Here is a 9976-nt window from a genome sequence, read left to right as displayed (position 1 = left end):
TTTAGAACTTAATTGGTGTGTGCACACGCATGCATGCATGCATGCGCATCGGCGCATGCGTGTGTGTTTGTTGCACTGAGGTTCTGTGTTACTTGGAACTTTCTACCGTGATCTCATGATTTCTAACATTGTGGAGAACTGAACTCATAATATGTAGTTACATTAATTCATTGAAACTTGAGTATTAGCCAGTAGCAGAGAGTTGTGTGAAGTACAGATGGACACATTGACGGTATGACAAGCAAAATGACAAATACCTGATGATTTGAAAAGTTAGACTAAAGGATTGTTCGGTAAAATTGAAAAATAAGTGCTGAAAATTTAAGCACCAAAGTTTATATGTTAAATCATTTCAAGTGCCGAAAAATAAAAATAAACAGCTGTTTGATATTAACTGAAAATTGGTTGCTGAAATATTACTAATTTCCTACCAAATACGAAATTATGATTAGTATTGGTAAGTTCTAACAATATAATTCGCCAGATTCCAATAACAATCAATCATTTTCTATGGAAGAGATTAAGTCAATTTGGACTGTAAATGCTAATTCGGCTCATGAAACAAACTTAATCTCATCGAGTGCTGAATTTTTTAGTTTTGGGGTTATCAAACAGGCCTTAAGCCAATATTCACGATGTTAAAGGACTGACGTGCATCCTTCTCTAATTTGGAGACCGATTTGCCTCTTATTTTTTTATGCTCACCTGCCTTTGTCTTCTTTTCGCAGTATATCTGAGATGTAGAGGGATGTAGAGCTGCACCAAATTTTAATGTACATTATCGCTACAAGTACAAAATTAGAACTAATTCAGGGGAGCATGTGGGGGTTTTATGAATGTACGGCAAGCTGTTCCTCTCAGTGCAAGGAAGACAACTTGAGGATCGCAGTGAAAGCATTGCACCTTTTCTGCAGCTACCGCATATCAGCGAATCTGTTATTAAGAGGGTAGCTCACAAGGTGAGTCTATGATTGCTACATGCGTTGCCTCTGGTCAGAGATCTTTTCTCTACCGTTCTCAAGGGTCATCAAATGCCTGATGGTTTGAGCTTAATGCTATCCTTTTTTCTGTTAATTAAAATCAAATATTAACCAATTGTTGCACCTACTGGAGTGACTGCGAGCCCCATCCCTGAATCTTTTGTGTTGCTGGGATTTGTAATCACTTTCAATGAAAATTTGCACTTCATGATGCATTACAATGTGCAAGTGGATATTACTGTGCCCTGCCCTGAGCAATGGGAACCACGGCATAGCAGATTTTTTCTTTCTCCTAAGCTCCCTCTTTCTAAGATCTTCATTCATTATCTTTTGCAGAAAGTGAGAACATTTCAGGAGCTCCAGGACATGTCTCCAGGCAGCAGGCCTCTCCAGTGCAGAAGTACAAGATATAGAGAGAGTTCTAGAGATGATGCCTTCTCTATCGATAGATGTTACATGCGAAACTGAAGGTGAAGAAGGCATACAGGAGGGCGATGTGGTCACAATTCAGGCTTGGGTTACACTCAAAAGAGATAACGGACTCGTTGGCACCCAACCTCACGCTCTACTGTATCCTTTTCACAAAGAAGAAAGTTTTTGGTTTCTTCTGGCAGACCCCAACTCCAACGATGTTTGGTTTTCTCAGAAGTTAAGTTTCATGGATGAAGCGGCTGCTGTAAGTGCTGCCTCTAAGGCAATCGAGGAGACTACGGAGGGATTGGGAGCAGATGCAAAGGAAAAAAGTAAGGCCATCAGAGGAGTGGAGAAGGTGAGGGGTGGCTCGAGGCTGGTTATGGGCAAGTTTTTGGCCCCCGGGAAGGGAACTACAATTTGATGTGTTATTGTGTGATTCGTGGATTGGCTGCGACAAAAAAGTGAACTTGAAAGTGAAAGTTCTCAAAGGAACTCGTGCAGGCACTAGGGGCGGAGCTGCACTGGAAGAGGCCGTCGTAGAGGATGGGATCGAAGAGGAAGAGGAGAGTGATGTAGAGGAGTACGATTACGAGAGCGAGTGCAGCGAAGATGAGGCTGACGAGCAGGAGCCGAAAAAGAAGGGTAAGACTGCTAACGGCACGGTGCCTAAGAAGAACTTGAGTTCGGAAGGCTCGGGGACGGACGAGGACTGACCACAGTTGAATAGAAGAGAGTGTGGAAATTCATTATGTACTTTGACCCCTTCTAGTTACGGCAAGAGTTCTCAATAGGTTCAGGATTGATAGTTTTCATGCCGTGGATCTTGGTTCGAGCCAATGATGATTACAAAGAATTTTGTTATATTTTCCTGAGGCCTCTTTCTTTTTCGACAGCAGTGCTCCGCCACATATCAACTCCATGCATTGGATAGGACCGCATGGTAACTCTAAGTACGAGGATGGAGATTTCGTTCTTAGTATTTATGTCTTCATATATTAGTAACTTGTTTTGCTGAACATGGAGGAAATTACTTTTTCCTATTTTAGACTGTTCTTTCAAATATGGAAATGATTTAATTTAAAAAATATGAGCCAATCGACAAGTCGATATATATTTATTTTGGAACGATATGAAAAGTTTTAGCTTGGGTTGCTGGGTTTTAAAAATTCTAAGCTAAAATTTATCGTAACTCTAAATGGTTCACTATTTTTGGTTATTGATAACTTTTTAAACATATTTTTGTAAGATAAAATTTATCGTAACTCTAAATAGTTCACTATTTTTTTTTGTTATTGATAACTTTTTAAACATATAAAATAATGATCTCATCAAAATTGACACCTTGCCTCTCAATTCAATTCATGAGAAAATTACCAAAAAAGTCTTAAATTTATTATAATTATGCCAATTCAATTTAATTTTTTTTGGCCAATTCAATCTTCAATCTTTAACAGTTATATCAATTCACTTCATCCGGTCAAATTTGGCCAGCCAATAATGATGTGGATACCGGTTGGTATTGTCGTCCACCGGACGCTAATGTGGATAATTTTTTATTTTTAATTTTCAAATTATTTAGTCATTTATTTTATTTTATTTTATTTTATTTTTCTTTTTCCCCTTCTTCCTCCTCATTATGGCCAGCGTGGCCGATTGCTGCCGGCCAATGATGAGGCCTGCCCCCACCGCCCTTTAGTGAATAATAATTCAACCAAATTTTCCTTTGTTGATCTTGATCAAATGGATCATCCCATTTTAGACGAACCAAAGCATTGAACTATTACTTATTTAAACTCCTGGTTTATGATTCGAAGAAATTAGTGTGTCGAAATTTTTCCCGTAACATCAATCAGCTCATAAAAAATACAACACAAGACACCACATAGATTACATCATTGCTCCTTGAAGAAGTAGATTGGAAATGGATTGAAATGGAGATATTCCTAGAACAAAAAGAATAACTATGTCAGGATAGTATTTTCTCGGCTCGAAATTTTAATCAGTGATCAACAAGTTGAACTTATCAAATTTTGTTGGTCTTCTCTTTGTTTATACCCTGGAATCAGTATTTTATAAACATCTTGCATTGGAATAATCCAAAAAGGTACAAACATCATGAACTAATCATTCCGTGAATGAATATGAGTAAGGTATCTTATTTATTAAATGATAGATGAAAAGTATCTCATTCATGATTAATTTAATGAAATATTGGGTGATGTCATATCTAACAAGGCATTTTATATTATTAATTTATTAAATACTAGCAAGTCATATCAATGTACTTGTACATTTATGGGACAAAGAGGAGACGGTTAGTAGGTAAAGAGGCATTCGCGACGGCTCAAAGCTACGGATAGTGGCATCTCCCTTTCAAGTTTGGAATCAAAGAATAAAAAGGAAATAGAGAATATTTCCCTCACGCAAGAAAAAAATTCCCAAATTGAAATTCTCTCTTGGGGTGATGATTAGTTATTGCCTTGAAGAATTGTCCAAAAAGTCCCCTATTAAATTTTTGCCAATTTAGTTATAAACGATTCAATTTTGCTAATTTAGTCCTAAACCTTTTCACTTCTTACCAATTGAATCAATCTAGCCAAAGTTGATTGGAATTTGCTGATGTAGCACAGTCGGTGCTGATGTGGATAAAATTTATTAATTTTTTTTTTTAACTTTTAAATATTTTTTTTCTTTTCTTTCTATTTTTTCGCCTTTTCTTCCTCTGGCCTGTTGTCGATATGACCTCGTCGGGATTTGGCAAGGGGTGATCTCACCGACCTCGGGTGAGGCTTGCCCTGCCAAATTAGGCAATGTCGAGCCTCGCCAAAAGTTAGCGAGGGTTGCCCATGTCAAAGGCCAATGAGGTTGTCCCATGCCAAATTTAGTGAGGGAAACCTTGCCTAAGGCAGGTGAGGCCTCACGGCCGGCGAGGTCACCCCTCGTCGGTCGTAGCCTTGGTCAATCGCCGGATGCTAGGGGCCTATTTGTTAAAATCTATTTTTGTTCCTCGAAGTAACTTTTTTTGTTCTTTTGTTCCGGGGGAACAAAAAAGAATAGAAACCTATTTGGTAAAACTTTTGTTCCCGGGAACAAAAATCTATTTTTTTATTTTCGGGAATAGATTTGGAACAAAAACAAGAAATAGAAAAAAATAGCTTCTTGTTTCCGGGAACAATTTCTATAATATGATTTTGCAATTGGGCGGATCACTGTTCATCTATGCTCTCTACCGGGCGACTAGTTCCCTGTAGCGAGCGTTCTGGTTTTTGAGTGATTCCGATCTCTTCGGGGATCCGTTTGGCGCGATTTTGGAGGTATTCCTCGCATCTCCCCCCCGCAAATCCTCACCAAAGCGTTTTGGTTGGGTTGTCCTAAATCGTGAGAGCTCCTGACTCGCGATTAGGGTTCTGGTGCGTTCCCGAGTTCGTCTCTGGCCGAGCTTCGAGCTGATCTTGCGGCCACTTCTGGGCCGTCTCCTTTGAAGGTAAGCTTCGTCCCATCCCTCTTAGGATCTTAGCCGAAGCTTTTCCGTGCCATGGCCTATATTGCTGGTGTCCTTGTGCTGTGATAGCGTTCTGGTGCGTTCAGCTGCTCGGTTTCGTTTGTGTTCTGTATGGCATCGACGAGCTTTGATCCTTCGGGCAGGGGTAAGGGCAAACCCCAGGTGCCCATTGCAAGGAGTCGAAGCCGTGTGCGATATGCCTCTAGAGGCCAGAATAGAGGATGCCACAGTAATCTGAATCGGGAGAGTTCGAGAGCTCCCCCCCGATCATGGGTCAATGTGGCTAGTCTGTCCTCTAAAGGATATGAGCTAGGCTTTGCTCCACCTATTTCGGTGGGGAAGAAATCGGTAGTGCGGTTGTCTCGAGAATGCTAAGTTTGCTGGTGATCCGAAATGGAACTCTTGTCTGGTGGGATATTATATTGGAAAGAATGTGCCATTTAAGATTACTGAGATGACTCTAAAACAGGCTTGGGGGGCTCACCTATCCGAAGTCCTAGCCAATGATGATGGTTTCTATTTTTTCATCATCCCTGATGATGAATTCAGGAAGAAAATACTGGATGAAGGGCACTTGACAGTAGCCAGAATCCCGTTAGTACTCAAGCAATGGCACCATACAATGGAGCTGAAAAAAGATATTCAATCTTCGGTTCCTGTCTAGATTCGGCTGAAGAATATACCCTTTGCGTGTTGGTCAGCTCCAGGAATTAGCGAGATTGCAAGCGCAGTAGGGAGGCCCTTGTATGTAGATCCTTTGATGGAGAAAATGAAATGTTTATCATTTACTAGAGTCTGTGTTGAAATTTCTGCAAAACAGGAGAAATGCGAGGAAGTTGAGGTATGGGTGGATGACAAAGCCTTCTCGGTTCAGGTGCTTTATGAATGGAGACCGAATTCATGTGAGAAGTGCTGTGCATTTGGCCATAATTGCTTGGCAAAGGCGGGCACCAAGCAACCTCCGATTCTTGCTGCGGTTCAATCTCGTTGATGCTGCAAATCCAATCATTCTTGCAAATCCGATTCTTTTGCTACGCAAATCCGGTCTCTGCAGATCCGTCTACCGCAGATCCTAATATCTCTTCCTCCTCGGAGAAGGGATGGAAACAAGTCACCAATAGGAAAAATAAACACCTCCCGGGGACATAAGGAGAAGCTAGGACTTACTCCTCCAATCCCGACCTTAAAGGCCAAAATGGCTGATGGTCCAAGTAAGATACATGCTCCGAAGGTCGGATCTCGGAAGGTGATGGGAACTCCTTAGCTCTTGCTATCTCTAAGCTGTCGAAGTCAGGCAGCTTTGTCTTCGGTGAAGAATTGGAGGAGGATGCAAGGGCATGTTAGCGATAGTAGCGGTGAGGAAGGGGATTCAGCCCCGGTTGCCAAGCCTCCAGGATGCTTCTCAACCTCGGCCTAAGACGTCGCATATTCAAAAGGCCCCGCTGAAGATTTCTTCTATGGCCAATCCCTCTAATGCTTCTAATAAGGGGTCGAGCAGGAGGAGGCCACCCAGACGAAGGTAGTGTTTTCTGCCCTCCCTATTTTTTGATGAATTTTGGTGTTTGGAACATTAGGGGATTGGGAAACCCTGTTAAGCAAGCCGAAATCAGGAATTTTGTTAGGTCCAATAATCTTTGCTTTGTGTTGGTATTATTGAGACCAAGATCTCCGATGCTTTGCTTTTAATTCGGTTTCCTCTGTTTTATTACCTGGTTGGCGGTGGGTTAATAACTATAATTATTCCCATAAGGGGAGAATTTGGGTGGGTTGGAACCCCCGGGAGGTCGATTTTTTGGTTAATACCTCCTCGAAGCAAGTCATCCACGGGAGGCTTCTTTGGCTGATTTCGGGTAAGGTCCTGTTTCTTTCGGTAGTCTATGCCGAGCACTGCTTCATGTCTAGAAGGCCTCTATGGGAAGATCTTATTCATACCAGTGGTATCCTTTCCTCTACTCCCTGGATTGTTGTTGGGGACTTCAACGCAATCCGTGACCCTTCGGATAGAGTGGGTGGTTCAAATGCTTGGATCCCGGCTTTCGACGAATTTAAAGATTATTTGACCCAAGCGGGCCTAGATGATCTGCGTTATACTGGATATAGGTATACTTGGACTACTTCATCTGGTCCTAACCGCAAGCAGAGGAAAATAGACAGAGTGTTGGTAAATGGCTGCTGGAATTCGACATTTTCTTATTTGGAAGCATCCTTTTTGGCTCCAGGCATATCAGATCATTCTCCGATGCTTGTTAAGGTTATGCAGGTATCAAAATCTTCCAAGCCATTTAAGTTCTTTAATTTCTGGATGACCCATTCGGATTTCCTTTCATTGGTTTTGGAAGCTTGGCTTTCTCCTATTCAAGGCTCGCCCATGTTTACTCTCTGTGCAAATTTTCGGCTTCTGAAATGCAAGTTGAAACAGCTCAACAAAGAAGCATTTTCTGACTTGTCTATGAGAACGGCTGAGGCTAGGCGGGCTCTCCATGCTACTCAGGATGCATTGCAAGCTGATCCCTCAAATGGTCGTCTTGCGGAAGCCGAGAAGCAGCAGATTCAAGTTTTCACAGACTTGCGACTTCAAGAGGAATCGTTTTATCGGCAGAAATCCAGGGTACGCTGGTTGAAGGATGGGGACCTTAATACCAAATATTTTCACCAAGTTGTGAATAAGCGCCACCTTCAAAACAGAATTATATCTGTGACTAATGGAAATACCACTACCGATGAGCCTTCGGAAGTCCAGAAGATATTTGTTGATCATTTTCGTGATGTTCTTACTGCAACTCCTGCTGTCGCCTGTCCTACTATGGAGGAGATCCGAGCAAAGTGCTTAGCGGACTGGATGTGGATCGGTGCGGTTTCTATCTGCCCCTATTTCGGATGATGAAATTAAAGATACTTTGTTTTCTCTTGCTACCGGAAAAGCTCTCGGGCCTGATGGCTTCAATGTTGAGTTCTTCAAACACTCTTGGGATGTTGTTGGTGCTTCGGTTATCTTGGCGGTTAGAGATTTCTTCGTAACAGGTGAGCTGTTGAAGCAAATTAATACAACCATTATTGCCCTTGTGCCCAAAATCCCCAATGCCTCCACTGTCCATGACTTCAGGCCTATTGCGTGCTGTAACACTATTTATAAGTGTATCACTAAGCTGATTGCTAATCGTTTATCTCGTGTGCTGCCATCCATCATTAGTTTGCCTCAAAATGCATTCGTAAAGGGTAGGCATATCAGTGATAACATTTTGGTTGCTCAAGAATTGTTCAGTGGGTTTCACCATGATCCGTATCGGCCCAAATGCGTAATCAAGGTTGATTTTAGGAAAGCATATGATACTGATTAATCGGGAATTCATTGAAGTTTGCCTTCAAGCTTTCGGCTTCCCTCAGCACTTTATTGACCGAATTATGAGCTGTGTTTGTTCTCCAAAATTCTCGGTAGCCTTAAATGGAGAGCTGCATGGATTTTTTTGCAAGTGGCAGAGGTATCCGCCAAGGTGAACCTATGTCTCCGTACATATTCACTCTTGTGATGGAAGTATTTTCTGGTTTATTGGACATTCAAACGGGCGGGCACAGCCGGTTTTGGAGATGTAAATCGACCAAGCTCTCCCATCTATTCTTTGCGGATGATGTCCTTTTATTCTCGGAAGCTAGCTTGGCCTCTATTGATCTCTTGAAGGCTGGAATTGATTCATTCTCCAGCTGGAGCGGATTGGAGCCGAATCTGAACAAAAGTGAAGTGTTCATAGTTGGTGGTTCGTCTGATCTTCGAAGTGGGATCTTGAACAAACTTGGCTTCCAGGTTGGTTCTCTCCCTTTCCGATACCTGGGAGTACCAGTTATATCCGCAAGGCTAGGTAAAGTGGATTGTGTTATGCTGGTCAATGCAATAACAGCTCGCGTTCAATCTTGGACCCATAGATTCCTGTCATTGGCTGGTAGACTTCAGCTCATTAAGTCTGTGCTCTACTCTATTCAAGGCTTTTGGGCAAGTGTATTCTTCCTGCCATGTGCTGTTTTTTAGATAGAATTGAGAAAATCCTCCGCCAATTCCTTTGGAAGGGGCCGATGTTGGTCCGGCGGGGCCAAAGTAGCTGGTGCGATGTTTGCCTCCCTAGAGAGGAGGGAGGGCTTGGTATTCGTTCCTTAAAGGAAAACAATGTTGCCTTGATGCTTAAGCACATTTGGAAGCTCTTTTCGGATAAAGAATCTCTATGGTGTAAATGGGTTCATTCCACTTTCTTAAATCGGAAAAATTTCTGGGTAATTCCTATTCCGACTTTTAGTTCTTGGGCTTGGAAAAAGCTCCTCCGCCTTCGTAGTATTTATCAGCAGCATTTTAGATGGAGGATTAGCAATGGCAGGTCTGTGTCATTTTGGTTTGATTCGTGGCATCTTAATGACCCTCTCAACCACCTATTCTCTAACCAGGAGATCTACCGTTCTGGCATCCCTAGAGATGCCTCTGTTGCTGATGCTCTCTCCACGCCTTTAGGCTGGTATGTCATTAATATTATGGCCAATTGGTGGGATCCCATCCCTGAATTTAACCAGCAAGCGGATCGTTTTCAGTGGATTCAGCACCCCTCGAGCCGTTTCTCAACAGCTTCTGCCTGGGAATTATTGAGGCCGAAAGGTGATGCTATGCCCTGGTCCTCGTTCGTGTGGAGCTCCTCCATACCGCCTAGGTACCAAACCCATCTCTGGCTTATTACTCGTAATAGACTGCCAACACAGGTCCTGCTCCTCTCCTACGCCAGGATTCCAGCAGCTCTCTGTCCCTTTTGCTCCCGTAGGCCTGATTCGGTGAACCACCTCTTCTTCGCGTGCCAAACTCCGGGTAATCTCGCATCCTTCTGGGCTGCTAAGTTTAATATTTTGTGGCGTAACAAATCCTAGCGAGAGAACCTGGTTTGGGCGATGAAGCACTTCTCAGATAAGAGCTTTTATAACTCTTTGGCTAGGTTTAGCTTTGGAGCCCTTTGCTATATCATTTGGAAGGAGCGCAACAATATTATTTTCAGAAACCAGACTTTATTCCTCCCGCGATGAAGATGCATCTCCGAAGGCAATCAAGGATAAG

The 9976-nt window shown here is 42.5% G+C and overlaps 1 pseudogene; it reads left to right on the top strand.

Annotated features, from left to right (window-relative positions):
• The first annotated feature begins 832 nt into the window (after nt 1-832).
• LOC120292754 lies at nt 833-2107 on the top strand (annotated as a pseudogene).
• Nucleotides 2108-9976: the final 7869 nt, after the last annotated feature.

The sequence above is a fragment of the Eucalyptus grandis genome, chromosome 1, assembly GCF_016545825.1.
Source record: "Eucalyptus grandis isolate ANBG69807.140 chromosome 1, ASM1654582v1, whole genome shotgun sequence".
NCBI classification, from domain to species: domain Eukaryota; kingdom Viridiplantae; phylum Streptophyta; class Magnoliopsida; order Myrtales; family Myrtaceae; genus Eucalyptus; species Eucalyptus grandis.
The sequence above is the reverse complement of the archived record's forward strand: the minus strand, read 5'-3'. Positions and strand labels throughout refer to the sequence as shown.